Consider the following 6,000-nt stretch of genomic DNA (forward strand, 5'->3'; position numbering starts at 1 on the left):
TTAAATGTAAAATAAAAACAAAAATAGTCTTTATGCAGCAAACCGCACGCACTTGTTAATCTGGACAGCTGTGTTCCTCGCGCACACCAGATGCTCAGTTGGTTGAACTTAATGAACCTCCACTTAAAGCCAACAAAAGAAAATCAGAAACCAGGCAAACCCAGGGGTATCAATGTTCCAATTCTCTAAGAAGCTCTTTACCTGTTTGCAGCTTAATCATTGCAAAAGATCAGAAAACAGGTCCAGCATAACAAGCCCTACGCCCAGCTGGGTGCAGTGCATTAGCTTCACGGGTAACAAGAGGTCTGATCCTCCACCCACACCTGCCATTTTCTAAACAGAAAACATTTAATCCCAAAATATGATGCCCTGGAACCAAGACGACAAAAACAAATGTGCAGATGTGCAAATGATCCTGAAGGAGGATAATGTCAGCACCTGCATGGTATCAATACAGAAACAGCAGCATAGGGGTTAAAAATGTCCTGAACAGTGCACTGGCCAAAAAGGTTGGAATATGAACAGCTGCAATAAAATCCTACGGCCAGATCACATCAAGAGGCAGCCTGAACTTTCAGTGCTGTGTTCCAGGGGATAGTTTAGCCCAAGATGGAACAGGGAGGCTTAACCACCTCATGCCCCAGTCATCTACACGCTTAAATTGATCAAGGAGTTCTCAGAATCTACACTGGAATAAAAATCGGAATATTGTAAGCAGTAGGTCAAGGCAGAAATTCCGCCACAGGGAATCCTATTATATTGGCAGTCTCTCTCTGCTAGGCCTTTCCTAGAGCCAGGTTTGGGGTGAAAAGTAAGACAGACTCTGTCTCTGTCTTCCACAGGACCAAAGAAATAGTTTCATCCTCTAGGCAGGAGCTCTGGGCAAGGGCAGTGGGGAACCACTATAGCCTTTGTGGGCTCAGCCAGCGATTACAGGGAGAAAGGCGTAAGTGGAAGAAGTAAGGAATAATAGCAAATGAGAAGCCCTTTGCCCAAGACGTTATGAGAAAAGAGAGCAAGATAGAGAGAAAGGGGCCCATATTAACAGACAAAGAAACGAAAGCAATGATTCTAAGATGGCTGAGCTCTAAAACGTCCTAAACAAAAAACCAAAACTCAGAATCAACTCTTCAGAACACGCCAATCAATGCATAGTGATCATCTTTGGTTCATTCTAAAAAACAGGTAAAAACAGAGAAAGCAAGCCAAAGTTGACTGGGTTCCAGCAAGAAATAAAGGTGACCGGGACTTCCAATTAAAAGCAAGTTGGCTGGCAAACTGAGAGTCGACGTTTACCAAAACTGCGAAAGTGATAAAGGAAATGAAGGTGAAAGCAAAAAGGAAAGAAAGAGAACTTCCCCAGCTGAAAGGAGAAGAAAGATCGTGCTGTTGCACTTGCCATCTGGTTTATTTCAAGCTCGAGAAAAGAACAGGAAAAACGCAGAAAAACCAGTGAACAGGCTAGATTACCAGCAAGAATCAGTCACACACTTGTGTTTCTGCCAGGCCGGCAGGCGCTGCGGGTGCTCCCCCTACTCGAATGACTAAGTAACTCGCTTAAATGCATTTGACACACGATCCCTGAACTCTGAAAAGCACTTAATACCGTGGCTCATGAAATCTTAATCTAAAAATGTTCCTCCATTTATAATCAAGCCGCACCACATTGACAACTGGCCAGGAGGGCTGAACGGAGGCAAAGAGGTATTTGGAAGGATGCCGGGGAGAATGGTATCATCAGGGGCTGTTTATCACTTTGAGGGACTGTTCTCCCCCTTTCTAAAGAGAATAAGAGATTTGGAGTCTAAAAACAATGTAAGTACCAGGAAAGGCTTAACAGAGAAAATGAATTACCTGATTCAATCAAAGACTGAAAAAATAAGAAATAAAACACCATGTGATTTGGAAAATCCCACAGACTCCACAAAATCTGGAATATGCTTAATGAATTGGATGGGGAGGAGGCAGGGGGAAAAAATCAGCCCCTGATAGGAAATATTGGGGGATAGATATGAAGAAAAACTGTAAAAAAGGCAACAGAACATCTTATTTAGCAAATCTATAGCGGTTCCTATGTGCCGGGCACTGTTGTAAACGCTTCGGATACAGGAACTCACGTCATCCTCAAACAACCTTCTAATCTAAGTACCATTATCATTCCTGTTTGATAGATGAGCAAACAGAAGCACAGAGAGGTTAAACAGCTTTATCAAGGTTACAGCTAGCAAGAAGCAGGCCTCGGATTCAAATCCAGGCACTCTGGCACCCAAATGAGTGCTCCCAACCTCTCTGGACTCCCCTAGAATTTAAACAATTGAGATAACTAGGCTGGGAGTGAAATGCAAGCCAGGCACTGACTGGATCCAGGGTCAACAGATCATCCCTCAGTCATGGCTTTGTGATGACCAGTCAGCCCTGTGACCTCCCCAGGCCTCAGTTTCTTCACCTGTGTACCGAGAAGGTGGTTTAGATGAACTCTATCTAAGGTGTATTCAGCTTTAATATGCCACAAGTCCATGCTGACTGATCTGCTTTCTGACTGCTTTTTAATTCATCCTAAAACATGCAGCAAGTTGTGTTAAGGCTTTTCTCTGCCTCCTGACCTTCAGAAGATTATCATGTCCTCTCTACTCAGGCAAATGACAGAGGGTAGCGAAAAGGGTACTACAGGGTTTCTCTTTGGGGCTCTACTGAATGCAGTTGTAATGAAATGGCCCTTGAAAAGCTCTGGGCACAGATCACATGAACTCTGCCCAATCTACAGTCTTCCTAGGACCCTCTCATGAGCCTGTTCTTGGAACCTGCCTTTGGATCCAGTTACTGGAATGCAGGGGAAACACACAGTGGAACAAACCTTATCTTCTTGGTAGGGTCCATCCTCTTTGTTAACACCCATTCTTGAGGACTGAGCCGACAAAATTCATGATGGGTGAACTCAACACCCACTCCCAACTTAAGGGGCCTCCAGAAGTATCCCTCCCAAGCTAGGTATTAAAGGTCGCCCAGGATGCCTCTTGTGAGTGGAGATGGGCCTTACAGGTGGCTCATGCAGTCCTTGACTGGAAGGCCTTTCTAAGCATCCCTGACAGGTGGCTGTCATCTGGCCTCTGCCTGGACACTTCCAAGGTCAAGGCGCTGGTTGCCTCGCCTGGCAGGGAGCCACCTGCGCTGCTGGACAGCTCTCACTGCGAAGAAAGCCCACGAAGCGCCTAGAACAGTGCCCCGCGCGGAGCCAAATTCAGTAAGTGCGCCTCCAAATGGGTCAAAAGCTGCCTCCCTACAATTTGAACCCAGTGGTCCCGGGTGTGTCCCTGGAGCCCAGAAAAGCAAAAACCTCTCGGATATCCGGGTCTGTAGTCGGGCCCCTTGGCCCTCTCCTTCCAGGCGCATATTCTGGGCCTCCATCACCACGCCTGGGCCAGCATACCCACTCCCCAGACCCCAGATGTCCCAAGACTGCGCACCGACGTAGAGATGGCCGGCAGGGAGACCGCGGTCGGGGCTGTCCCCAACCTCGGAACCTGGGGCAGGAGGGGACAAAGGGCTTTCAGGAAGGCGTATCCCACTCGCTGTGGTCCAGGCGGCCCCCCTCCCCTCCAGTGGGCAAGCCGGCTCTCGGGATCCCCGCGGCGCCGGGTGACAGGCCCCCGAGGATCCGGAGCGCGCAGACTGCGGCGCGATGGGCCGAACCACGACGGGGACGGCAGGGCTCAGAGGTTTGACCCCAAGGATGCGGGGCGCGATCTCGGCTTAGCGGAGCTCGCTCGAGCGAGGCTTTACCTGCGCGTGGTTGACGACAGCGGCCCGGCTCGCCCCTGGTCGGGCTCCCACAGCTGCGCGGCTGCCGGCGGCGCTCATAGAAATACAGCCGGAACCCCTGGCCAGGGCAGCTCCCGCCGCTACCGGCCCCGCCCAAGCAACAGCCGCCACGCCCCTGACGACCGCTCCTGCCACGCCCCTAACCACGGAAACCCGCCCGGTCATTGGGCGGCCCGGCCGCTGCTCTACCAGCCCCGCGCTCTGATTGCACCCGGAGGGTAGCCCATTGGTCAGCGGGGCTGCTCCTCAGAGCGGAGGCGGAGCCCTGGGGGCGGAGAGCGCTTAGTAACAATTGGTTACTTTTGACGTCTTTAGCCCGTGGGCCAAGACGCGATTGGATAAGGCCAGCCCGGAGGGGGCGGGAAAAAGGGAGGAGGGCTAAAAGATGGGTCGTGTTTGATGTTGATGGGGGCGGGGTGCAGAGAGAGTGACAATTGTGGCCGCAAGCTGGTTTTGGGGGCTGAGTTAGGTCACGTGTCGTCTGGGGTTGGGAGGAAGGAGGATGGCTGGTAGCTCAGCTACGGGGTCTGATGGCTCCAAGCCAACCGAGTGACGCACCTGTAGCCCAGGACGCAAGGGGTGAAATTTGGGGTCGTGCCCCAGGAGAGAGGAGGGAGGGTAGTGAGTCACCAAGCCGCAAGGACAGGAAAGAATGTGGAGGCAGCAGCCTCCGGCCACTGCCAGCTAGGGAAGGGTGATGAGGACGTGCCGGGCAGTATGGACCTCAATTATTGTCCCACTGTCCTTTCAGCCCTTAAGATGACCCTTGTCCAGTTGAACGCAACCTGGAAGAATGTAGCCTTTGGAGTTAGACCTAGAATTGGGCCTCGTCTTGGCACGTACAGGTTGCCCGTGGCCTAGAGCAAGTCCCTCAACCTTTCTGTATGCACTCTGACTTGATTTGGCAACTGGAAGTAACAATAGTAGTTGATGAGAAGATTAAATTACTGGTAAACACTCACAGTGCCTAGCATTCAGTAGGCATTCAATTGCCACCGGTTCCCCACCCACTCACGCCCATCCGTCCATGGAACTAGGCCCAGTTCTAAAATTCTATGAGCCTGAAACTCCTTTGCAGTGCCATGTGCTTTATCAAGAATAGAACACTAGACTGACTTGAAATGCACCCCCTTTAGCACCCCCTTTAAGGAAGGCAGGGCCACCCTACCAGGACCCAGAAGGGATGGAAGAGAGAAAGCAGGAGACGAGATGGGAGGAGCAAGTTAGCCAGAGAAGGGGAAGTGGTATTTGTTGCAAAGTTAAATTTCTTCTAACACGTTTCAGGATTAGGACGGGGAAAAATGGAGCTTGCTTTATCCTGTTCACCCATTCAAGGGGCTGATGGCTCACGTGTCATGGAGCATGACCAGATAATGCTTTGAAGGCTGGTCAGCGCTGGACCAGAAACCACCGTCAAGGGACCCCCCCCCCCCCCACAGCCCTTCCCCACTCTGAAGATGTGCAAGTCCTGGAGTGTGAACAGAGATAGCCTCACAGGCCTGAATTTAGCCCCAGACCTGTTGGGTCTGCCTTTGAGAGGACCCACGTGGTGTTTCAGGGTGAAGAAGAATCCTTTGCCGTTGTCGAATTTTTCATTCAGTTGTTGTGTTACCTAAAAAAAAGGATTACCTCAGCATTTATTTATTCCCCTATATCCTCTTCCATCTCGGGAAAGAAAAACCCAGACTGTGTAGGAGAGGATTTTAGTGAGGGACCCGCTTCGTTCTGACTCTTCGTGTTAAGACAGTTTGAGCTTTCAGAAAAGAGCTTTAGATCTGTTGCCGGTTGTTCATGTGGATCAAGGCTGCCCCAGGTACAGAAGCCCAAGGTGACCTGGCCTACATGCCAATCTATATGACCCGATGGATTTTATGGTGTGGGTTAAGGCTGCCCCAGGGAGAGAAGCCCAGGGCATCCTCGCCTACACGCTTATCTATGTGACCAGATTCATATCTAAAGTTATACGACCACACAATAACCAGACCCCATCTGCACTGAAACCATTTAATGACTTTTTCCATCATCTTTTCTTTTTCCAGTGAAAATAAGTCACATACCCATGCCTTATAAATTTAGCCCTAACCCTCAACACGTTGCAGCAGCAGCTGACTGCCCGTGGGTTCTGTCCCCACGCAGCAGCAGCAGCAGCAGCTCTTTACTGCCCATGGGTCCTGTCCCCAT

General features: G+C 50.5%; 1 protein-coding gene across 2 annotated transcripts in view; it reads right to left on the reverse strand.

Annotated features, from left to right (window-relative positions):
• Positions 1-4,248, reverse strand: part of ABHD2 (abhydrolase domain containing 2, acylglycerol lipase) — a 96,315-nt gene extending 92,067 nt beyond the window's left edge. For both annotated transcript variants that reach the window (XR_011438573.1, XM_001503110.6), the window contains exon 1: positions 3,781-4,248. The gene's annotated coding sequence lies outside the window, so the exon portion shown is untranslated. The remainder of the gene's footprint in view (positions 1-3,780) is intronic.
• Positions 4,249-6,000: the final 1,752 nt, after the last annotated feature.

The sequence above is a fragment of the Equus caballus genome, chromosome 1 (assembly GCF_041296265.1).
Source record: "Equus caballus isolate H_3958 breed thoroughbred chromosome 1, TB-T2T, whole genome shotgun sequence".
NCBI classification, from domain to species: domain Eukaryota; kingdom Metazoa; phylum Chordata; class Mammalia; order Perissodactyla; family Equidae; genus Equus; species Equus caballus.